The 26255-nt window shown below is 41.6% G+C and overlaps 1 long non-coding RNA gene across 4 annotated transcripts in view; it reads right to left on the reverse strand.

Moving 5' to 3' along the window:
* Positions 1–26255, reverse strand: part of LOC142362720 (uncharacterized) — a 135913-nt gene that overhangs the window by 8627 nt on the left and 101031 nt on the right. For all 4 annotated transcript variants that reach the window (XR_012765246.1, XR_012765247.1, XR_012765244.1 and 1 more), the window contains 3 exons: positions 5184–5322; positions 3048–3119; positions 283–452 (listed from right to left, as the gene is read on the reverse strand). This is a non-coding gene — a long non-coding RNA (uncharacterized LOC142362720). The remainder of the gene's footprint in view (positions 1–282; positions 453–3047; positions 3120–5183; positions 5323–26255) is intronic.

Genomic DNA, 26255 nt, shown 5'->3' on the forward strand with positions numbered 1-26255 from the left:
AAGGAAAGGCACCAGGCTTTAAAGGGTCTTTTTACATTACACTCACCCCCCCACCCCCCCCCCCGCCCTTCTTTCTCAGCTTTTCACACTGCTCAGGATCATAAATTGGGGGACAACACCACCCAACACCAAAACCCTACCTCCTACCCCCCCCCCAAAAAAAAAACCCCAAACAAACCCAAAGTGTGCACACATCCCCCCGTCACATGCCATATACAGCTGGCCAGTTAGTTCCAGTGTCTAGAGACAGCCCAGAAGCTACAGCCGTAACTTCTGCCCCACCTTCTGATCCTCGCCCTTGCCTTCACTAGTTCTTCCCAGCCTCTCCAGGGAGCCACACCGGCTGTGGCGTGGCTCTGCTAGGGGCAGGTGTAAGTCACTTCTCAGCAGCTCAGCAGCACATGATGACAAGGATGAAGATCAGCAGTCACGATTATGACAAGTGGCGATGACTGAACAGAAAGATGTTTAAAATAAAACAGATGAGAATGGGGTGGGAGGGAGCGGCTTACCCACATAGAATTTTTCCTGGCTGTTTTTCCCCTCCCCAGTCTAAATATGCCTTATTTCCTCTCTTCTTCCTATGGGGGGGGGGGGGGGGGGGGGGGGGAAGGATCAGACCACCAAGGGGAATTAAACAAAGTAAAAAAAATAATATTAGTCCCTCCACAGAGCTAGTCTTCTTATGAAGCTGATGTAAGTATTGCTACTTCTCATTCCTGCCTCCACAAATTGAGGCCAGTCAATAACTCTGCCACTCTTCCTCCTGACACTGTCTCGACAATGAGCAATTTTCCTCTATTTTCACAGAAATCCAATTAATTTTTAGGACTACAGAGCTGCATTGTTGTGTTTTGTTCTATTCTTCCGATGACAAACACGTAAGTCATGAACTCACACAGCTCCAGCGCTCGCTGTACCAGCGTCCCTCGGCAGGTGGGTTACAGCAGAGGGAACCAGCAACCCCCAGCTGCCAACCCCGTGCCCGGGGATAGATGCGTATGCATGTGCACACACACGCTCTCACAGTCATGCTCTCTCTTACTTTACATGTGCATTCATTTGAGACTTGCCCCCTATTTTAAAATTTATGAATTGGTGGGGGAGCACTGACACTATTTTGCAACCTAACATCTGATTATTTTTTTTTTCCAGGTTTGTAAATGGTGTCACATTAAAACCAGTGGCAAATATTCAGTTATTATTTTTGAATGTCAAACAGGCTGAAGTAATCCTGTGAGTTATTTGTGTCTCATAAGTACATGATGGTGCTAAATGTGTCCAACATCGCCTAAGAGAAGGACAGGATGGATCAGGCATTGTCACAAGGAAAAAATTAATGTGTTTTGCCAGCAACGGTGCTTTAGTCATAGTGGACTAGCTGCCTTACATGTCTTTGGAGATAAGTAGCTGAGAGGTGTTTATAAACATGTTAAAGTAACAGTGAGTAGAAAAGAGCCAAAATGTACATGTTAAATTTGTGTCTGGCGTCTTCTTTACACTTTACAAAACTGGCTACCCACTTGGTGCTGGCAGGAGAATAAAACTGAATGGAACAAGTCACTGCCTCATTACATTATACCAACGCGATTTCTACTCATTATAATTATGCTAAAGCAACCTGGGAACATCTAAACAACAAGTTTAACATAAAAAAGCCTAAGAAGATAGTTTTAATCTGCAAAGAAGGTTTTCCAGATGTCACTGGCACTATCATTTACTGGCAATACCCTGTGCAAACATACAGCTGCTTTCACATCCCAGTCCTCCCTGCAGATGAATAGCTGTCCCCACACACAATCAATTCAAATTAACTACAGCCAGGACAGTCAGGACTCTGATCTTCGGCCCAGCCACCTGGTCTGGCACCATGGCAGGAGCCAAATAAAAGCCGCAGCCTTCCACCTGCCAGCCATTCCCAAACAGCACCCGCTGAGAGCAGCGCAAGGGGTGCTCAGCATCAGCGCACCGCAGCAGAGCCTGCTTGTCTCTGAGGTGCTGCTGTGGCCAGGGCCGACTCCAGAAAACCAGCTGCAATTCCTGCTGCCGGGGCCGCACCGCTGGGCCACGTCCCGCAGGGCTCCTCTGCAGCTTCACAGACAAAATTCCTGTCCCAACACACTCAATTTCTGAAGTGGGAAGCTGCCAGTATTTGCTTGTGTATATAAAGCTATTTGGTGGTGTCGGGATGGAAACAGTCACCCTGAATGACTGAGGAGCATTTTCATGAAGATCTTCTATGAGTAAAACAATAAATCTCTCTCTGAATATAAGCCAGAGCGTCAGGTTGTGTTAGGGAATTATTTCTAGGTCATTTCAGTTCACTGCACTGCAAATATTTCACTGAATGAATGACCAAAATAATTAATCAAAACACTGGAGAGAAACACCACTCACTCATACTGTAGGCAATTGACTTTGCCCTAAAAGGGACAAAGCTCAGCATTTTTTAACCTGCTCTTTTCCAGCTGTCATACAGCAGCAAGACCTAGCCTTCAACGCTGATCTTCCCCCAGACTCAGCCCAGGCAGGAGAAGGATGACCTTTCCCAGCCCGCTTGCTCCTGCTGTTAGCAAGCTGTATCCTGACAGAACGTGCCTGTCAGGATCTGCTTCAAAATTACAAAATTAGACTGGGATTTTGGTTAAACAACACCACTCTACCCCAGTCCTCCCACACTACTTAAAGGAATCCATCCTTCTAGTCCACGTGCTGCTGAAGACGCTGAGCTTCCAGCAACTGACCCCAGTGACTGATCTGGTCCAAGGTCACACTGAAATAAGACAGTCCAAGCTGGGAACAAGCCAGAGAAGAAAGCTTTGTTCCTGCACAGCTGAATCTTCACTCCTACAGAGAAACAGCTGAATTTGTGCTCCCCAGGGAATTAGTACACCACCTGTGTTGAACCCTTCCGTTCCCATGATTAACTTACAGAACAGCTGCCCGAGATACGACTTTAGCAGTAAACATTACATTGCACGATGGACACACGAAGGTAAGATTGCGACTAAGGTAAGTAATGCAGATGTGCGAAAAATATGCAGTACCTTTTATTTCCTCCAGCATCTCAAGCCCAGCTTGCCAGGTGGCTCTCAGGACAGCAACAAACTCAGCAGCTTCTGCAGCAAATGCAAACACATTGACACACCAAAAGCAACCTGCAACACGTGGCTACTCTAACGGTCCAGGGTGTCAACTCCATGCTTTGGCTGATCGAATCGTCTCTATTCAGCCCTGGACAGTTTTCATTTCAAGAATGATGTATTAGAAAAAATAGCTCAAGGTTTCCAACTCTGATCAAATAAATGAATGAGTGAATGAGGTAGTGGTAATCTCAAGCAATAAGTGAAATGCCAGTAAATGATCCTTTTAAAATGAGAAAATAAAGGAAGAGGTGGGGGGGTGGTCTCAATCAGCTAACAAATGTGTTAATGATTTATTACAAATCTGAAATATCTATATTAACCTATGAAACTAGCCTTTTTTCCTTCTTTATTTTAGCTTTTTTGGACCAGGCAAGGCAAAGAAAACAAGGGTGTGCCACAACAGGGATTTTTGTCCCAAAAGCATTATTTTATGGAACTGTTGGTGGGGGTTTGAAGGGAAAAAAAAAAGACATAGATTTGAATGTCTGCAATTAAATAATAAAATGCAAGCTTATAAGCAGATGGTATAATCTAAACAAATCTAAACCAAGTCTAGAGAACATTAAGGTGCCAACCTACCACCTTTTGCTGTTGGAGAACGGTAGGTGTACTCAGTTCCACCACTCAAAGTTATTCAACTGTCAGCATGAAACATTGTGTATGTGTTGCTTTTAAGTTTTTCACTTTCACAAATATGCTCAGAAAATTTTTTCCTTAGTTCTTTACACAATATGTATTAGTTAACATTCCATATTTTATGCTATGTTATGGTTTTGGCTCATCCTTTTCCTCTGGAAGTCACAGCATTCTCCAGGAGTTTCTGGCACAATTATTTTGTATTTCCACATTCTGCTTTCATTTGCTTTATCTCATGAAACTAAGTTCTCCAGGACTAGCGGATGGGGGTATTTTTATTTATTACTGGCTTTTCAGGAAACATTTAATGTAAAATTTTCCAAGATAAATTATTGCTATAGGAATAGCCCCATTAGCAGCTTACAATAATACAAAAATGCAAATCAAAAAAATGCTTTTGCACCATCACACCACTGTCAAATGCCATCCCTTTGAAAAGACCCTTCTTGCACTAAGAGTAGACATTCATGTGGCCTGCGCCATACGGCTTTTTACTGTCTCTTTTTTAGCATGGTTCTTAGCATAACTTGTGTAGAAGCCCCTGTTTCTTTACAACCCTGCCACACGCAGATTTCCTTCGGCAAAGCAGGCTCAGGAATAAGCAGAGCTCCTTCCCGTGCCGCTGGGGCCGGAGACATTGCGGACGGGGTGCTGGGGTGCTCCCGGCTGCAAGGAGCGGTCCTCGGGCACGTGTGCCGGCAGCGAGCAGCTCCGAGGGCCGTGGCGTCAGCACAGGGAGCTGAGAGGAGGAGGGAGCAGACCACAGCCCATGGTACATTAACCAGGAAAGTTGGGAAATGTAAAACTCAATGGGCTGTCAGAACAATGTTCCTCCACTGCTCTGCACAGACCAGCATTTTGTCAGTGTAAGTCTAAATGCCAAAACTGGCTAAGTCTTCAAACAAGCTATGTACATTTTTTTAGTAACTGATGTAAGTAAGGGGAGACAAAAGAGGAGGAAAATTCATTTTCCTTAAAATCACCAATAAATATATATGCTGGAAAGCTGGGTGGCCCGCAGCCTGTAGTTGGTATCCGAGGTCCAGCCTGTCTCCTCACTGAAGTGAGATGAACACTCAGCTCTGGTTCAGGGGACAGTGTTCCCCATGCAAACTGACCTCGCTCAGGCCTTTTTGGCAGATGCTGCCCACACGGGCCACGGCAACAGCCCCAGGAATTTTAATGAAAAAAGAGAAGTAACTTGTGTGAGTGTATTTGTTCTTTTATTTTAACTTTGCAACCATTTCTTATTACTAAGGCAGTTGTCTACATCTGCCCAACGCAGTTTATCGTTATTTCTCATGGTTACTGAAGCAGCCCCGAGGGCCTCAGCTAGGCCAAAAATCTCATGATTTTGAACACTGCACAAACATAAGCCAAAAGCAGTGCTTTGTGTCTTACCTTAGCTTTGAAGATAGGGCAAAAGGTTAATTCACCGATCTCCATTTATCTGTTTGTTGCTGCTGTCAGTAACAAACCCAAGTTCAAGGTGCAGCAGTGACCAGACCAGTGGATTCCCCCAGCAGCGTGACATCCCTGTCTGTGGGAAGAGCGGTTAAGGTGACATTTTAATTTCACGAGCCTGTATTCCAAGCAGCTCCTTACAAGCTTCCAGTAATTCCTTACATGCCTCTACGAGGTGTGTTGACCTACAGCTCCCAAACCCAGGCTCAGGGCTCCAAGAGGCCCCTGTTACATTGGTGTAACGCAGTGGACCCAGCCCAAAGCTCTAATGCAAACCAGGTGAGAATCTGCCTCTCTACCCATAGCTCTTTTACAGAGGGCTGTGGAGAATTCAGCAATCTGCTCGTAACAGCCAAGAGGACAACCTCTGACTGGGTGCAGCCGCCCTTTCCCAGCTTGAGATGTGCTGGCAGACTGCTCAAGCAGCTTGTTAAAGAAGTCTGATCTGAACTTTTTAAAACATCCTGTCTTATTTTGACTAAGGCATGTCAGGGAACACACAGACTGGCAAGTAAGAGGACCTGAAAAGCTCCAGTTGTGTGGCAAGCAGCCGCAGACAAGATCCTGGGCAGTAAATGTTCCCCCAGCTCAGTTATCTGATAAACACTCATCTGTCTGCAAGCTTAGACGCTGACTGGGTTTCCATTTCATGCCCATCAGACAGTGCAGTCAGTTACTGAGCAGGAGGGCTGCACCGCCTTCCCCAAGAAAAGTCCTCATAAAACCAAAACTCTCATTTAAAATAAACATTCAGCAGAGGCCAGTAATTAAATCCACTATCCACTATTGCCTGCTTCTTTAGATTTGACTCCAGCACAACATTCCCCTAACTGCGGGCATTGCACAGAAAGCAGAGGTGGGAATCAACCCACTGACTACACCTCCTGCATCCTAACCAAACAGGAAAGGAATATCCTTAACACGGGAGGTGCTCAGCATCTATTTAAAATGGGCCCCACCAAATCCAGCTTCCAGTTCTGTTTTTCAAAGGAATCTTCCCCATAACTTTTCTTCTCTCTGCAAACAGTCGCTTCTGGACAACCTTGCAATTTGCAGACAAGAAATCATCTTCACACACATCATCCAATAAATCTTGTAAAATCCACAGGATTTATGCTAACCATAAGCGGTAAATACTCAGTATTACTGCACACCTCCCCCATTCAGAGTAACTTGTCCTTTGCAGGGCATCTCTGAAGTACACCTGTGACGACGCAACTTGAATCGGCTCCTTTTTCCTTCCTACAATCACTCGGAAAGGGGTTGTTTCTGCAGAAGCAGCTGTTTACCCATTAAGGCTGCCCAGCAGACTTTATGAAAAAGCTACCAGCACCTGGCCCCTAAATTCAACAATTAACAGGGACCCTACAGCCTGATTATTTTATATACAACATGCAAAAAAATTGGCCTTAGGAACAGCTAGAGGAATAACAGGTCTAGCATATCTGTTGGAACGTTAGTTTCCTCCAGCAAAGATGATTTATAGGTGGTCTGATCAATTAGATAACAGCTAAAATACTCCTCTTGACACCAAAGCCAGTGTAACCACTCTATCCATGCCCTCTCTGAAACATACAACATGAAGAGGTTGGGTAGCACCAGAAGATAGCTGAATTTTTAAGACAGATAATGCTTTGTTTACGGGAAAGCTGAGAAACAGAAGCAAAGAAAGAATCCACACCAGAAATCATCAAGAAAGCTATAATAAATAAGTGCATGCTGTTCTCCCATCAAACAAGCCAATAAAATATTAATAGATGCTAAAAACATTACTACAACTTCCAGCATGTTTTGTGCTGTCTCCCATCTGTCACATGCCAGCTATATCTGATTAGGCTGTGATTTCAACATGTTAAATTTACTTTGCTGCTGAACATAATAACACACAATTGCCTTCAGACACAAGAGGGACTACGTTCAAAGAAACATTATGTGGTCATTAAAAAAATTAATAGGCTAAAGAAAGCCTTTTTGGAGTTGAAAGACATCAGTTCAGGCTCCCTTTCTAGAGTCTAAGATGATGTTTGTTTTTTAGCAGAATTCTGCTTAATAGTAAGAGTATATTAGAAATTATTTATTCAGATTACATTTGGTATTTTTCAGAAGCGAAGTTGATATGGAGTATTTTCGTATGTAAAAATAGAAGGAAAATACAAAATGCAGCCTGGACGTTCTACAGAGAGTCCGACAGCAGCTGGGAGCCCCAGTCACGAACCAGCACATTGCTGGGCCATGCTCAGCACGTACCCGAGGCAGACAGGCAGTTTAAACTGTTTCTGTCAGTAGCCCACAGGCTGGTCAGAAAACCAGTGATCTACACTGAAACCATCACAACTGTAGTTTAGAAGCCACCTGAGGATTTTTTCTTGCATGTGAGAATCTCATGGCAGCAAGTTGCCCAGGTGCTGGTATAAACTTCCATATGAAGTGAACAGTAAAGCCACGTGAAACATGGGGCTTCAGATTTGGGTTAGCAAGACACATATGCACAAGAAATTTGTGAAAGAGCAGGCAGTGAAGAAAGGCAGACATCCCCTATCTCCAACCCTCAGTTGTACTTCCTAACATTTGTGACCCTCTAGTGAGGTATAAGATTCAAATGTAAAATGCCGACATGAAGAGAAAATGGCTCAACTCAGAAAGGTTATTAGGTCACAATGAAATACATATTTTTCACTTTGCTGGCTGAGGCTTCCACTTCTGTATCTTACCATCTCTACCTCAGTATCACCACAACTGGATGAACAATTTCAAAAGGACACAGAAGCCAAGTACTCATCAGCCTTTAAAAAGAACATGGGACTGACCAAAGGATATAATTTTTAAACAGCATCTACCTATAGAAAAGGTTTGCAGCAGATATGGAAGGTGTGTTTTTTTTTTAATGGAAATACTTTCTGTGCAGTTCAGAACCTGAAAAGGTTAAAAATTGTAAGGTAAAAGTTTCTTCTTTATCTGCAACTTGGAGACACTAAGCTCACTTCAGATAAGTGATTTGGTCCTGAAAACAGTAAAGCTGGGAAACACGAAACTTCTCACAAGGACTCATTCACCCTGCCGAATAGGAGCTCCGATATTTCTGACGTGCAGAACTATCACCTCTCGCAGGATGTTAACAGTGTGTTGAAAGTCAAAGAAAGAAGAAACTGTATTAAAAGCCCAGCTGCCCTTTCCAGAAAACAGTTTATGCAATGTTAACATGATGGTTTTCATTTACAGCTAAAAATAATTAAGTTAAACTTTGAATGTTTATTTTCTTCATCTCTCCCTTTTTGCCTGAGTGCCTTCAGTAAGTGCTTACAAGCAAAACAGGATGGAATGGATAAGAAACTCAGCTATCAAACATCCCGAGCCCATAACTTCATTCTGGTGGACACATTTTCTCCCATGTGTGGTCACTAGCAGATGGGTGCTGTCAGCAAAATCTGTAGATCAGCTGTGGTGATTTTTAACCTGTAGGCCCCTATCAAACTTGTGCTAATGTCATAAGCTCATCAGTCTTAAAGAGCAATAATCTTACAGGAGCATTTACTGCTTGTGTAGCTAACAGTACAGACTTACAGCACATATTCCTGTTGCTAGGAATACATATTCTCCTCAGGAGAACTGAATACACCAGGAATGTTTTCTGGACTTTAAAGCGGCCTTTCCCATATAGTGCAAAAGGAAAAAAAAAAAAGTATTTTTTTCATAGTTTTTTTCATAAATAGCAATATTTATCTCTTAGTTCTAAAAGCTAGTGTCACTAAAACTGGTAACAATTTGATGATCAAGATTAACTGCTAAGCAGACATTGGCACTACTTCCTCACTATACTGAACTCAGTAGTAGTGTTTTACTATACTGTTACTTCACAAGCCTGAAAAATCTGCCAAAGTAAATACAGACCAAGTCATTGCATGTGTTTCTGGCTCTCACTGGTGCAGTCCATCTTGTTTGACTTCTTTATTTGTCCACCTGCCAGAGATACGGCAAGGAGGTTGAAAAATCCCATTCACTTCTCCTATTAGAGAGTGCCTGCCCCCTATAGTAGTTGCCAACAGTCTTCATTTGCCACAGAAGGATGCGAAACAGCATGGCAAAGACATAGGGAACAGCGCTGCTGCATTTCTCTGACGAGGTTCTCCACGCCTTTCCTACTCTTAGTGCAAGAGTTTTGGTCTGGCCTTTGAAAAGAGAATAAAGAAGGGATCCGTGTCCCTTTTCCTGAGGCTGATCACAGCCCCTAGGCAGTTTGATGTAAATTGTAATTATTTGAGAGCTAAGAATGGCAGCATTTATGATTAAAAATGAAAGCCAGTTTGATACAGAAGAATGGGTATTAGATCACTTTGTACTTCTTACTAATTATTACATCATGAATGGGTGATTTTATTTTTAAAAAAGTCAAAACTACAAAGATTTTCTTACGTAAATATTTTCTCTCTAACACTTTAATTAACTAGCATGAAAACACTGTGAGCAGATTATTGCAGATTACATACATTTTTTTTTAGATTTATTCATGGTTAAGAAAACCTATTTTCTTTTCTCTTCAAGAAACCAGTGTATAACATGCTCTTGCTCCACGTGAACTCATTGCAAACTTAAAAATGACTTCAGGTACAAAGGAATCCTCTGATGGCTGAGCCAACTGGTGTGAAATGGCTGTGACGAAGCTTTGCTATCCGCCTCCATTCTTTGAGAGGGGTGTGTGTGGGTAGAAAAGACTGTGCTCTGAGGCGTCTGCAGGTGCTAATGTTTAGCCACTGCTCCTTCAACAAAAATCAAACTGTTAGGGCTTTTCTTTTTAATTTTTTGAGAACCTGCTGATGCTTTGCAACAATCTCTGCTCTGCACAGTATGAACCACTCAGACATCATAGCTAGTGATGAATGTTTTTGTAGCGAGCTTTCAAAGAAATTAAAACCGATCATCAAGGAAACGCAGTCTGTTCTCGTCCCAACCTCTGTGGCTCTCACGGGCACAGCCGCTCCTTGACAGGTGAGCACAGGCACCAGCACTGGGGCCCGCAGCCCCGAAGAGCCGCCCTCCACCCTTGCCCCTAAGGAGCTGGCAGAGCGCAGTCTGCCACTGCTCCAGTCACAAGCCATGCCAAAGCGCTTGGGTCTTCCCTCTCAGTCAGCTTCAGTCAGTGGCATCTGGAGTGCTGCGTGCACATGCAGTGAGCTTGACACTGCTAACTGCAAGAGCATTTTTTGCCTCCATTAGACTGCGGACAAAAATGGACCAGTAGTCTTCAGATGCGATGGTGCAGTAGAATTTTCCTCTCCACTTTGAAATGAGAAGCATTATGAAATTGTTAATTAAAAAGTGTATTCTCAATTTGAAGCACTGTCTAACAGAGCATGGTGTCTCTCTGGAGATACAAATATCTTACCAGTGTTCAAAGAAGAGAGGCTAAAGGAAAAATGCAGTTATGGAGTGGAGAGAAAGAGGCAGGGCTTAGTTTAGAAGTTTGTGGCAACTTTTCTCTTGAAAAAAACTGAAACTGGAAAACTTTCCCCTGTGCTAAACAGAGTTTCTGAGGGTAAAGCAAGGAGCAGCAATTCAAACAGGCCTTCAGCCAAAAATCACCCCATTCAGGGTAAGAGTTTTTTCTCTGCTGAATGAAAAAGATCCATTGTGTGGGCAAGTGATGACAGTTAAATACAAACACAGGGGAGCACTTGAAAAACAAGAAAGCAATGGAGTAGGAGGAAAATCTGTTCAAGGATTCTCCTATCTAACGAGAGCACTGAGGAAACGGTATTCATATAAACAATAGTGTACCTAGAGACCATATGGAAGCAATTCTCTGTTATGGGTTTCCTTAGGTTGAGTTGTGTTTAATTAAAGAAGATTGCTCTTAATTTTTTTCCTTGATCCAGCTTTCCTCTAAATTTTGAAAGAAACAGTTTAGTTTCCTTTTGGTCTCAGTTCACACCAAACATAGTTTTGATTGACTGCATCCTTGAAGTCCCTTCTTCCTCTGGGAATACAACAGGATAGAGCTTGGTCAGATATACAGGCAGGAGTCAGGAGTTTGCTGGAGATCTCTGGGCTGTATCCTTCTTGGAATCAACACATGCATGTTCCAATTTTGCTCATTAATGGTGAGACCACACACGATAGCATTCAGCCTGCTGGCAGAGCTCTGCTTGAATTGCGTCCTAAAATGGCACAGCTGGCAAGGACTCCTTTGGCCAAAAACATTTTGCTATTTGAAAGTGGAACATAGTGCTGTACCGGTAGGTACTGCCTGTTGTCTCGGGGAAAGCGAGTGCACCTTCTCTGGGGGGCTTGACTGAGATGTTTCTAATGATTTAACAGCCCAAGCATCTTTAGGAGTGAAGAATTACTTATTAGGAAAACTATTGGTTTGACGCATCTTGTTCAAGTGTGAACAACCCCTATGAGGAATGTGTACATGCAAACCGAGTATGTACAAAAAGCCTCTTCTAGATCCAATTTAAAAGGAACTTGTGCAAACACACTGGCAGTTTTGCCCGTGTAAACTGTGGTCACCTCCACCAGCAGGAAGGTTTAGGAACTGTTTTTTAGGGTATTCAGCTGTGCTAGTGACAGGCCACAAGTTTTGTACAGGGTTTGCAAGGCCTCAGAGCTGCGGTCTGGCAGGGCTGCTCTGTCTGAACTTCGCTTGACCTCCACACAGCTTGGTTTTACTTGACTTAGCTATGACAGCATTTTCTCTAAACAACCAGTTATCTATGGACAATCTGTTTTACTTTTGTTATCATTGTATGCTACAATCATAGGTTTATAGAGACAGCAGTAAAAAGCAGTAATTCCATGTAAAAAGGGATTTTTAATGCCTGTAATGCAATGCTATAATGTAGAGAAATACAGCCATGATACATCAGCAGAGGCCGTGAGAACTGGAGACACAGGACGAGGCACACAGGAATACAGAGGATGGGAAGATGTGGGGCACAAGAGACCCCCTAGGCTACAGACAACTCAATGTTCAGTTAAAGAAACGCAGGCTTAGAGATGGACAGAACTGGTTTTAAGGGAAACAGAAAATAAAAAAGTACTATTTAAAATATGTGAAAGGCACCATATATAATAAATTCAGATGTAATGTGGAGCTGCAGATCAGAGACGGAGATAAAAGCATGTCAGCAAACATAAAAAATGATGACAAATGAAACCTAGAATGAAGAAATCAACAAGATCAACCCCATCTAGACTACTAATGAATCTTGAATTAGATCATTAAGATTTAATTTATACTAACAGTACATTCCTGGCTTTATATACAAGGTATGTGTCCTGTTTGCCCATAAACAAGATTTACAGTGCAACAGTTCCACCAACTCCCTCTCACCACTGCAAAATTGCAAACCAAGGCCAGTACTTTACAGGCATCCACTACCCTGAGGATTCCATGTTACGCTTTGTGACTCCCTTCTCAGTCCACACTGAAGCATGGGCACCACAACATGTCACTGCCTGAAGGACACGGATGAAAAATTTCCTCAAACTGCAAAGAGCAGACAAAGGACTAAGACATTCTTTTCCATGCTCACCCTTCCTAATGAAAAATGGAGGATGCCTGGATTTTATTATTTCAAAATGTGTTACAGGTCCCTATAGGATTAAAGTTCAGAACTAATTTTGGGGGTTGAGTGGTGGGAATTAAAGGAAAGTACAGATCTTTTCACATCACAGTCCTCTCCAGATGCCAAGTGAATCCATTTCCCACAAAGTATGTTAAACCAGCCCCTGCAACATCATAATTTACTTCATTAATCTGTCTTAGAGTCATCTTGTTTTGCCTACCAATCAAGCTAATAGCTATGTCATATAAGCTTTGCAGCTGGGACAAATCTGAGGTCTTGGGAACCAGCTGGAGTTGAAAACCAAACACTACAAAATGTTCCTTAGAGTATATGCCTCTATCAGTTTTGTCCTGGAGCTTAAAAAAATGTCCAAAGAGTGAAGAATTTCCATTTTCTCATAATTTCTCCCAGCCCACTACAGATGGTTACTATACGCAGTTGCATTCATCCGACGCTCTTGAGGGGAACAGAGAATTGTGCTTTGGCCATCAGATATTTTCTGGATGGTGATGGTTTATTCCAGTCAGCCATGTAATATTTTTCCCCAGCCCTTTCTGCCTTGGATCAAAGACGAGAGGCAGGAGTTAAGATACCTGTTGAGTAAAGTGTAGAGATATGAAGGTATTTGCCACAATAACATTTTGCTGCGATCTCAGATGCACAAGATGAAAGTCATAATCCATTTAGAGAGTGGAGTGGGAGTGCTGTTGGAGACAACACTAAGCATTTTTTCTATGTGTCTATTCAACAGTATTTTTGTGGTAGCGACTGATTCACATGAACCAACAATACTGCTTTACAGATGTCTACAACGGACACTTGCCCAGTGTTCAAACGAGATGCTGTAGTATCTCTAGTGCATCAATGAGCAGCCAACTCATTGATTATCTTGGCTCTATCTTCCTCCCTGTCAAAAGTTGTCACATGTTTTTGATCTAAATTAGGTAGGCTTTCTTTCCTAGTGGAGCTGCAGTTATTCAGACAGATAACAGTACTTTGCTGCGTTGCATTGCATTTCATATTTATAATGGCTGAGCAATGTGCAATACAAATATGAAACACAAACAATTTTCTGAGAAATTTCAAAACTACCGAGGTGCTTAAGGATCAGGTTTTTAATCTAGATAAATAAACAAGATTTCTATCTGAATGGGTGTTTTGTATGAGTTTCTGAGAGAAAATATGAAATGAGGCCCTCACTAAAGCTAAGCAGTGGCAAATAATTTTGCCTAGATAATTATTTTCTTTACTGCTTCTTTAAAGCACCTCCCTCTTCGCATTAAAGCATGGTCACGAGGACTTGGGATCCCACTTCTCTTCAGAAATCCTTTTTGCTTCTCTTCAGAGAGTTTTACTTGCTGGGCTTGATGTTGAGAAAGTAGAAACAACCACTTGACATTATGTTTTATGCTGAATCCATAAACCGCCATTAATTTCACCCCATTTGAAATAAAACTCTGGTTTGAAGTTAACATTCATATGCAGGAAAGCACAGATTACTTTGAAAAGTTCATGAACCCTGTTAAAATCTAAAAATCTTTAACTCCTAACAAAACACTAAACAAGCAAGTCTAACAGGGAAGCCTAAAACTTTCCTGATTCACTCATGCTATTTGAAATAGTATGTAGTAATTTTTTATGTAAAATACTCCGCTTATAGTGACCTGATTCAAGGGCACATAAAGGAAGCCACTGCAGCTAGATGACTCTTCAGACACTGTCCAAATTCCACTAACATTTTTATACTTGTTAACATTCATTTATTTCAACAATATTTCCCTATGTTTCTGAACATCAGCTCAATACTTTCAGAACATAAGACTACGAACGTAATAATTACCCGCTGTGTTATCCTATACAGAAATTTCTGCAGTGCACAGGACTAAAGAGAATGGACCTGTAATTCAGCGTACAGAAGACCCAGCTCCTTTCCAAGATCCACTGTGGACAATGGCACAACACTGCATATTTGGAAATCTATCATAGAATCACAGAAAAAAATAGGCTGGACAAGACCTCTTAAGGACAGTTTGTCCAACCTTTTCAAGGCAGGGCTGACTGCAGGCTTAGATCGTTGCCTAGGGTCTTATCCAGTTTCAAAAATTTCCCAGGATGGAGATACCACAACACTGGATGACTGGCTCCAGTGTTAACCACTCTCATTTTGAAGACTGGTGGTTTCTCAGTTGTGTACCAGGACAGGTTTTAACCTACGTTTGACAGTTTATTTAAATCTTTCAGACTTTGGGCTGGTGTTCCTGATTATACAGTCCTCACCAAAGCTATTCTGGAGCTTGGTGTGTGTAGGTCTAGCTACACAGATCGAGGCACTATCCTACCAGAATACAGTCCATTTATACGACACATTTAAAACCAGTTTTCCCCATTACAAAGTGCATTACCACTGCAGTCAGTGGAAACTAGACTGTAGAATTAATTCCAGGGAAAATAACCTTACAAAACATCATCTGGCACCCGCAGCTCAGGTCCCAGGGCCTCAGTTTGAAAGGAACCTTCCCGTCCTTCCCCTAGTGCATGGGTTTCTGCTTCAGCTCCAAATCTCACGCCAAATACACTGAACTGTCTGTGTCTGCATCACATCATTGCTCTGCAGAAAGTCCAAGCAATACACGATAAAAACAACTTTAACTCATGTGCCCTGACTTTCTCTATAAATGTGTACACTGTGCCCCAAGTATTCCTTCTTTTTGCAATAGCCCTGGAATTATACTGATTAAACAGATTGTGTTTGTTTATGCTGGTATCCAGAGCATCAGAAGTACCATGTTGTAAAAAAACTTGTTTTCTGTTCAGTTTGCTGCTCTTGCCAACTCCTGCAACATTCAGACACAAGAACTCTTTTCACTGTTATTTGCAGTTTTGCTCATGAAGAGGTAACTCCACGCAGTTCATCACAAATTAAGGTTTTCACATTATCAGAATTGGTCTGCATGTTGAAAGGAAAGTAATTTGGTTATTTAGTAGATCAGCAGAACTGATGCCACAAAGTCAAGCATTACTAAGTACAACCTTCATCTACACTAAAACAAAATTTCCTAAAAATTTCCTAGACAGCTTACGGACAAGAAGGATACTGCCCATATAGCTGATCTCTACGGGTTGATAAATTCCACCTGATCATAGACCACAGGTGGCTTTCATGTGGAATTTCTAAAATCTACTGACTTACAGCTTATGTTCATGCCTTTGATTTTAAACTAAATTATTCTGTTTTTCCCGACAACCCTTTTGTTTTAGGTAGAAACCTTAATATGACAATGTGACATGTATTTAAATAAATGACAGATTTAATTAATCCAAAATAGGTTTATGAACAGAGCAGATCACACTTTTTAGCTCTCATTATTTGTTCAGTCAACTTAATCTCAAATGATAACACTGGCAGCTTCTTACTGCATCTCTTTTCATCTTTTTTAACTTTTAATCACAAGCCTTTTGTGTTTTCTATCCTCTTCTGCTAAGAGAATCATAAATATATTGGTGAGTAATTTCAAAACCTTCCTTACCAATCTTTTCTCTCACTGTTCCCATTTTGCCACTGATTTCCTCCTTCCCCTCTAAAAAAACCTCAACAAAATCCAAAACCCACCAACAGAAATTTTTGGTGTTATCAGAAATGAACATTTTTCAGAAGTCTTTCAGAGCAAAATACAGTACGTGTTCTTCACCTTATAAGCCTGCTGGCATGGAGCTGACATCGTACAGAAGTGGGGTTCCTCGCCGAGACTAGCCTCCAGGCAATTCAACAAAATTGCCAGCACAGCTTAAGGACACACCAAGGTCAAAAGAAAGAAAAAAAACCCCAAACAAAATAGTACCTCTGTTCTCTCTCAAAAGATTTAATTGTAGACAAACAATTCTAAAACCTGGACAAAAATAAAATATATGTGGATATTATCAGATGCAGTATGCCCTCTGAGAAAAATTTTTGATGCATAATTATTTAGAATGAAAAAGGCAGTTTAGATAAAGCAGAGCATGACATCACTCATCTAAATCTTTTAATAACATCAGTTTCAACTTTAAAACAACTATCTTTTTAAACAGAACATCCTGGGGATTAAGCTGATGTACTGAATTTATCTCTGAAAATACAGTGGTTGAATTTAAATCTGAATTGTTTATATGTAAATCTGGAAAAAATATCTTAACAAACAACATTTGCAACTTTAGATGCTAATGAAATTTGCTATCATGTCCCAGCTTTTAGATAGCCCAGAGTTAATGACTGTGCCCTTATGGTTGTGCTGCTTCGTGATCTTACATTGAGATAACAGGATTTAAAAAAAAAATCTAACAAAGGACAAAGTAAGGTAAAGCTCTCTAGAAATGATAGTCAGGTACAGATAGCCTTTCTTCAACTGAGCAGATAAACTCCTTACAGCTTTTCAAAGCTCTAACATCACGGCAGTTCAGAGCTCCAAGGCAGACAATGAATCACCCATGCAAACCAAATGCCTGGCGATCGCATGCTCTTTTCCCCCTCTCGCACCTCTGCTCTTCCTCACACGCATGCATACAGACGCAGTGGCCTCCTTTTGAGTCCTTAAATCATACAAAAATGCCAGTGAAGAACTAAATACATGTCTTTGCATTTACTCTGTAACAATTCCAAAATCAAATGGTTCCCATCAGTGAGAATTTCCTGGTGCCAGCTGGGTTTCAAAAATCAGTCTGTAGGAAAAAACTGTGAGACGGAGGGAAAAATGGCTTGGTATTGCCACCTGGCTGGCATGCTGCTCTGGTGCTCTGCCACAGATCTCCAGAAAGGGAAGTTTTAAAAGTGGAAGGAGTTTCTTTTATCCCACCATTTTCCTGTCCAGTCTTCCAGCACCAAAGCAGAGGTAGAGCCGTCTTGATTTAGCATTTAGCACAGTATCATCCTAATCTTTCTTTCTCTGTAGCTGTTAGACATTATTTACAATGTTGGAATTCCACTCCCCTCACTCCCCCCAAAAAAAAGTACAATGCAAGCAACTCCAGCAGTTGTAGAGCTTTGTACAAAACTATATTCTTTCAAATATTTTGCTCTGGATTTTGCCTCATTTTGGGGTCATCCACCCAAACACAGGCACTAGTCTCTCTGTTTAGAAGCCCTTCTCAGCTTCTCACAAAAGCTAGCATAAAGCTTTCCACACATGAAGAAGACTTTAAAATAGCATGCAGCCCATCTTCATAGTTGCAGGACTATTCCTTTACAATAAACAAACAGAATTTAGTACTCCTGCATAGCAATGGACACTGCTTTGTTACACCTAATATCATACAGCAGTACCAACATTCCATACACACAGCTTGCCAGTAATCTTCATTAGTTCATCTCTACTTGACCGCTGCTATGCTTCCACAGAAGTGACTAACGCTTCCTGTGAACGAAAGAGAATTGGAAACTCACTGGCTTCTGCAGTCTCTCAGGAATTGTAGGTTCTTGCCATTTCTGTATGAGTCAGTAACCAAAGACACTGATTACCCGATATATTTTAACATGGGGTGAAAGGCTCTCTCAACTCTTCCTGAATGGCAGAGTCCATTTAACCCCAGTCCTTGGCAGCCACACAATACACATAATGAATGTATGGTTTAGAAGGAACTGTAAGAACATCTTGCTGGGCATTTAAAATACCAAAAGTCACAAAATTCCCCCAGCGACCAATAACAAAGGTAAGGTTTTCACGTGGTCTTTGCAGAGGCACCAGCAAAAGGTTCTTTGGGTCAGATCATAGAATCATAGAAAGTTTTGGGTCGGAAGGGACCCCTAGAGGTCATCTAGTCCAACCCCCCCGCAGTGAGCAGGGACACCGCTAACTAGGTCAGGTTGCTCAGAGCCCTGTCCAACCTGGTCTTGAATGTTTCCAGGCATGGGGCCTCCACTACCTCTCTGGGCAACCCGTTCCAGTGTTTCACCACCCTCATTGTAAAGAATTTCTTCCTTATATCCAGCCTAAACCTACCCTGTTTTAGTTTAAAACCATTACCCCTCGTCCTGTCACTGTTGTCTCTACTAAAAAGATTGTCCCCATCTTTCCTATAGGCTCCAGATCACCAGAATTATGTAGGTGCCCAATCTCTACTGGAGGTGCCCAATCTCTACTGGAGTCAAGGAGAACTAGGAATGTACCTATTTTTGTGGATCTAAATCTTAGAAATCCTGTGACAGAGAAACTCATCTGGCTGCTTACTTGACAGAGATCCCTGAACAAAATACCTGACACTACCAAGTTACAACTTGCCTCTGTATTCGATATAATGTTTTGGTGTCATTTCACTTCAGATTTTATTTACAAAGCCACCATGAAAATCTGCTTTAGGAACCACCCCCTCCCCAGTTCCCACCTGAACACTGAAGTTCAGCAAGGACTTTGGAGAGCCAAGGCTGGAGTACCTCAGCTCAGGAGCATGCGCCCCGACATCTCATATTCCCCAAACTTGGTACATTTTCCAGACTCATTAGAAAAAGACAAATATTTATTCTGACATTTTCTAGCAGGCAAGAAAGTAATGGGCCTAATGCCATGGGCTGTTTAAGTATTTTGATCTCAGCATTAAGTCATCTTGCTTTTCTTCCACTATAAGCATGGCCAGAGCTAATTGTTAATCTGCTCAGTGCTCCATCGCAAGCTCTGCCGGCACTAAGCGTTTTGCATACCAATACTATTCGCAGCCTCTTCTTCCATCTCCCATTTCTGTGTTTTGAGGTAGGTGACCTGTATTGCAGCATATGCATTTAAAAAGGGACTTGAATTCCAAAGAGCACTGGGTGGGCTGCGCTTCACGGGCTGCACTGCCCACAAAAGCCCACTGATAAGAATCCATTTTACAGCTTTTTCTTCAGAGTTTTTCATACAGTCAGGGGCATTCTGTGAAATCAGAGGCCGACTTAAATCTAGTCCTTCTGCTTGCACCTGTAGAAAAAAGTTGTAAGTAGGTGGAATTTATTGCTCTGAGTCTGTTTTGGATGGTCTCAGATGTGATTCTACAGTTAAAGTTGCCTGATAATAAAAAGCCTGGAACAGATATCTGCCTTGGCTTTTCTCCTAATATTTGTAAGGGGTGAGCAAATTTTTTCCTCTACTCAGAGTATCTGACAGAGTGACACACCACCCCTCTTCTTGGTTTTTAACACAAAACAGAATAGATTGATGAAGCTAATTTCATGAAAGCCAGATCCTGAGACCAGACTCTTAATATGCGACTTCGTTAACAAGCTCTTTCTCCTCTAATATCTGCAGCCATTAAAAGGAGTTGTTTCAAAGTACATCATGCCACTTTTTGATGGGAGGGATCTCCTTCCCTCATTACCTCAATTCATTCCAGACTTTGCAGAGTTCAGCCCAAGCAACTTAACCTTCTGCATTCCAGCAACCAAAATTTCCTCTAGTGCATTTTTGCATTTTATTCACTCTGGGAAACCTAGCTTTTTATGATTTCCAGATGACCAAATTCCTTTACCACAATAATACATAAACTGGGTACATCCTGCTCGGTGAGAAAGGCAGAGAAGGCATTTGGTGTGGGGAAATAAACGCAGAAGAAAAGAGCCTCAGCAAAAGATTTCCTGACTCATTTCTAAAATGAGCAACTGAAATCAGGGCCATATATATTCATGCTCCCTCCTCTTGCTGCTGTTATTGCTCTGCACAGGTTGTTCACCTCCAGTTGCTAAGCAACGTGCTTGTCTCATGTTCTACATCCTAGTGCACAGGAAAAAAAAGATACTTCAGGGGCAAAATTATGCTGACAAGGAGGGAGCATAAACTTTTTCCTCTCCTCTTTCCCTTTTCTTCTATGCTCAATGTCTTTCACACTACATTAAATCTCATCTCATCTTCACTAAAGCAAGCAGCACAATCCTTGGTTAACCGGAGCATACTCCCAGGATGACTATTAAAAAAAAAAAAGCAGAATAAAGGAGATCAGTTCATGAACCATATTCTTTTCTGCCGAGAAGTATCGAGATTTCCTCTGCACAAATAGAAAGACTCCCGAAGGACTGTTGCCATTACAAATGTTGAAATCCTGCACATGCCACAGTAATCTAGGACAGGTTACAGACACAGAACATTACGTATTCTGCAGCCATGTAAAATCCATTTTCCTTCCTTTTCTTATTATCAAAGGCTTTAAAATTTGACCATAAAGCATAACTGCTTCAGGCTGCAATTCATTTCTAATGCAAGGTCTCGGTGCCGCCTGAAGTCTTTTTTTTTCTCCTGTTATCCATGCACAGACTATGAACGTTTTAAAAAATACTAAAAAATAAAATTCACTTAAGCTATTCAGGAAATTTGAAGTTAATGTTTTTATATGCTACACTATTCCTATGCAATTCAATTATCTGAGAGGAATCTCACAGGGCTATGTTTTGAAAAAATGCAAGTTTATCCCTTATTGGATGGGAGGGGCGAACATTGCCACCAAGGATGAGGAAAAGGCTGAGGTACTTAATGCCTTCTTTGCCCCAGTCTTTAATAGTCAGACCAGTTATTCCCAGGGTATTCAGCCTCCAGTGCTGGAAGACAGGGATGGAGAGCAGAACAAACCTTCCATAATCCAGGGGGAAGCAGTTAACACCACCTGGACACTCTCAAATCCATGGGGATGGATGGGATCCACCGAAGAGCGCTGAGGGAACTGGCAGAGGAGCTGGTCAAGCCACTCCCCATCATCTATCAGCAGTCCTGGCTAACAGGGGAGGTCGCAGATGACTGGAGGTTTGCCAAGGTGATGCCCATCTACAAGAAGGTCAGCCTGACCTCGGTGCCGGGCAAGATTACGGCACAATTCATCCTGAGTGCGCTCACCAGGCATGTGAAGGACAACCAGGGGATCAGGCCCAGCCAGCATGGGTTCATGAAAGGCAGATCCATGTGGGCTGAAGATGTCAGCAGTTCACTTCTCCCAGCTTCACTTTGCCTCACAGAGTCTTCTTCAGCCCAAAGTTCCTCTAAAACAAGCCTCAAGTCCAGGTATCTAATCCCACTCTGTGCACGCACTATCTGCCATACAAATCAAATAGATTTACAGTTTGTGAGACCTTTAGCTATCACCATGCTCCAAGAGAATTCAGTCTGTCTATTCATAATCATTCCTCTATGACAAGACAGGTTTATATCTTGTAACATGGTGGCATCATCACATCAAAACAGAGTAAATATAAATTTGTATTGATTCACAGTATTTAAAAAAAATAAGTAACAGGAAATAATGTTGCACAGAACATGCACACTTGTGACTGAATCATAGCAGACAGTTCTTTTTCTGTGTAACACGACCAATGGGAAAAACAGGAATGGAAAAAGATTTAGGGTGTTTTGCCTATCGTTGTAAAAGTAATACATTTTGTTTTCAGTTCTAGACAGTGGTCTCAGCCTTCAGGCCCAGAGGGACATCTAGCTATGTAGTAGTCGTTGTTCCTCAATATAACACTATTCCATTTCACCTGCTCATTGAGTGAGAGTGTAACATAAATTTCACCTAAGAGGACAGAAATGAGCATTCACTTCTGAGAGTCTAGTGGTTAAAATTGATGTTTGCAGGAAAAACGTATTTTCACAGCCAATCTTTCAAAATAGGAGTGCAGTCCATTGTGCACTGTTGTTAGAATGCTCTTTAAAAGCATCAAAAGAGCTTGGTGAAAAAACAAGACCTTTAGAGCTAATTTAGGGTGATTAGAGGATCAGTACATTTGGGTTGAGAGAACTGTGAAATACAAAAAGCAGATTTTGTAGGGGTGAAAGCACATCTTAAAATCTATGAGCGTAACAAAAAATGAAAATCTTTCGGAACTATTCTGCGAGTTCTGCGAGAGACCTCTTCCTCACACAGACCTCTCACTAGCAATGAAAAAAAACTTAGAAGATAAAACAACTGCTCACTGCTGAATTCCTTAGGTAAAGCCACTCCTATAGCATCTGATGTACATCTGAGGTACATCTTCTTTAAGAACTAAATCAGTAATAAATTATCCAAAAGGAGACGAGCAGCTCTGCTGACATCATCCACATCACAAGACAGTAATTTTACAGACGAAGGAAGTCAAGCCAGAAGGTGTCTTCTATCTTGCATTCCATACCAAGAAGAAAATTAAAGGCAGGCACCTTTACTTACATACAAAATTTCCTTCTCTCTACTTAATTGAATGGCACAGTCCATTTTAACCATATCTTGTTTAGCAAAGCATCTGTTGTGTTCAAAACCTGCAATATTTGATTGAAGCCAAGGGTTCCTGTAACCAGTAATCAATAGCTGTTGGGTACAAGCCCGTAAGCCAGAAAGAAACAGAAGAGAACTAGTACCAACCAAGCCTTCAAACCCCACGCCTGCATTTTCACTTCTGCAAACAGCGGCAGACAACACAGAAGAAAGTCTTCAGGGGTGCAGTAGGAAACCCCTGACATCAGGGCTGCGAGGAGGTCTGTGTGCAGCAGCAGCAATGGACCCTCTCCTCAGCAAGCATTTCTCTTGCCACAGCATTTGCAGGCAACACCAGAAGTCTGGAGACAAGAGTGGAAAAGGTATCTAAAAAACTCTGTTTTCTTAGCAGGGGACAAAAAGCAGCAGCAGGTCAAAGTCTACCACACAGGACACAGATTTTCGGTGCTCCATAATGCTATAACCATGCTATTTGCATGTCAACCTCCCAGCCCATTCTAGCTGTAACAAATTCTCCTTCCAAAGCCAAATTCCCTTCAGTCAGCTGATGCGCCAGCCACCATGACTGTGAAACAGCATGTCTCTGAAGACAGTATGTAAGACGCAGAGTCAAGCAATACTCTTTACTTAAGTACATTGGGGGTTAAGACCAGAATTGTCAGGATCTGCAAGTTTAAACCTTTAATGAGTTAAGGTGATTATTGTTCTCAGACAATTTTAGTGCAGCTGTAGTAGGGATATATCTGAATTCTCTTTCTATCACAGAGAAACTAGAGGCTAACTCACTGTAAATATATGTCTATAACCTTATTTACTTCACATAATCAACAAAATCATGTACCAGTTTCTGCATTCTGTACTCCCATGCAATTATTCCATTGACTTGAACAGAACCGTGTGGACGTTACGTTTAGGAAGGGCTCTCCTCAGGTTCTTTTGAGCCTTTCATCTTTGCCTTATTCTATTATACCGTTGTATCCATTAATAGATTTACTGCATTACACAAGGACAGAGAGTGAGTGTAAAAGAGACATATATGGTCTCCTATGGACTGTCAAGCAATGAATGTAGACAAAGCAAAAGTCTCACAAGAAATGTTGCGAACAGATGAATGCCCAGATGTAACAGGGAAGGTGAAAATGCTCTAGAAATAATTAAGGCTTTGAAGGCTGGCCAAGATAATTAGCAGCCAAAATACTCGTTGGCCATTGACATACTGGCCTGCAGCTTTTTTAGCTGTCACCTTCATACCTTCCCTGTACTCACACTCCAGTGTAAGGAAAAGCAAAAAACATGGGAGGCTGCTAAGCAGATTTTCAGCACGTGCATGTCTCCCTTGGCCTACAACCAGGCAGTGCTGATTGAGGCACAAAAACAATGAAGATAAAAACCTTTGGAACAAAATCCGGTAACAATCAACACAAGCTCCAAGCATTAATATGTTTTCCTCTCAAGGCAGCATTTTAAATTAGAGCTTTCACTGTCCCAGTGAGAGATGTCACAGCCCAGTCAAGGCTGGGCAATGGTGGTGTAGTATCTAATGGGAAAGGGTTGCCCTCTCATTCACTGGTGACACTTCATTTAATACCAGCTATTAATACATGATGCCATTTTCTATCAAGGGTGTCATAAAAAGGTCAGCTTCCATTACTGCAACTTGTATATATGAGGACAGGCTCAACCCTCAAGCTATGCTAGAATCCTACTACTTTCAGCCTGCTTACTCCAAGCACTGCATACAGGCAGATTATGTACCCAGCCTCGCAGGTCTGAAACTAACAGCAAGATGAGGTATCAGGAGCACCCAGCCACCAGAAGTCAGTCACAGACGAAATCATTTTGACAGCATTTTCTTCTTTCTTTAATTGCTTTTTCTGTAAATAAACACTTGCAACTGCAGTGCATCTCACATTTCCAGAGCAGGTCCAGATGATCTATGTGTCAAGATCAGGCAAACTGTTCCTCAGGACCGCTAGTTATAATAGTGTCTTCTTACATAAAGTATTGTTGAATGGCTCCTGATCTTGTTTGTTATACTGATCTGAAAATTCCCAGCCTAAAGTTTGTGTACTCTGTGATATTTTTATCTGCTTGTTTAGTCTGAGTCATTCAGCTGGTCATTTAAAATTCCACTGTATTAGTCTTGTTCCCTTGACTGAATGCTGCTTTTCAAACACCATCTTGAAATATTCAAAATTGGTTGAAACTAGTAGGTTTTTAGAACTATTATTCATACTAAGTTTAACAAAACATAACCTGTCTTGAGTACTAAGTATGTCTTCTTAATATGCAAATCAGACAACTGTAGAACAGAAATTCAACTCAACACTTTCATGCACATAAATATCAAAATTTTTTATTTTAAATGAATTTATTTCATTTGTCAATATATACCATGAATATCTCTTTTGACACCTTTCATATTCTTTTAAGAGCTCCACAGTGGGTTTTTTCTCAGCTTATCCCCATTCATTGATTAAGTAATTTCAGTTTCTCACTTTGATTCTTTCTGATGAGGTCCCACTGAGAAAAGATGATTTTGTATATACAATGGATTAAATAATAAAGCCAAGAAGTTGTGGGGATTTTTTACATTTAGAGAGCAACTGGAAAACCAAGAGCTCGCTAAAGCAAAATAAAGCACTCAGATGTTGACATGCACTAATTTGCAATTTACTTCATGCCTTTCTGTTGGTAAACATATTGGTACCTCAGGGCTGCTGACACTCATCAGCGTTAACGGCCAAGTTCTTCAGTCAGCACAGCTAACCATACCTATTTCCCAAAGGCATTACTACAAAGTTTGGTTTCCCCCTTCAACTCAGTCCTCAGAGCAGCACCCAAAAATGGCACATAGGAAGCAGCAGTGAGTGCAGTCGGGGTAGCTTTCCCTCTTCAGGGGCAGTAATGAATAGGGGTAGGCTTGCACCATCTCTGACATTTCAGTGCAAAAACCAGGACCTGGACACCAATATTCTCAATGTGCTTGAGACTGACACCCAGGAATCTTCTCTTCTCCATCCTGCATGAGCAAAAGGGCAGTCCTCACTCAGCCCTGCCTGAAGCAGCTTCATTTTTATCACTGCTGAAGCCCTTGCAGAAATAGTTGGGTACCACTACCTTTTAGGAAACCAAAATGAATGGATAACAAACAAGCATTAAGCATACTAATTACTTAGAAAGATCGGCTAAAACGACTGATCCATACATTGTCAAATTCATCAATCAGCTAACATATTTAGAGCTGAAAGAGCAAGCCACTACAAAGGAT

This window comes from Opisthocomus hoazin, chromosome 11 (genome assembly GCF_030867145.1).
Source record: "Opisthocomus hoazin isolate bOpiHoa1 chromosome 11, bOpiHoa1.hap1, whole genome shotgun sequence".
In the NCBI taxonomy this organism is placed as follows: Eukaryota; Metazoa; Chordata; class Aves; order Opisthocomiformes; family Opisthocomidae; genus Opisthocomus; species Opisthocomus hoazin.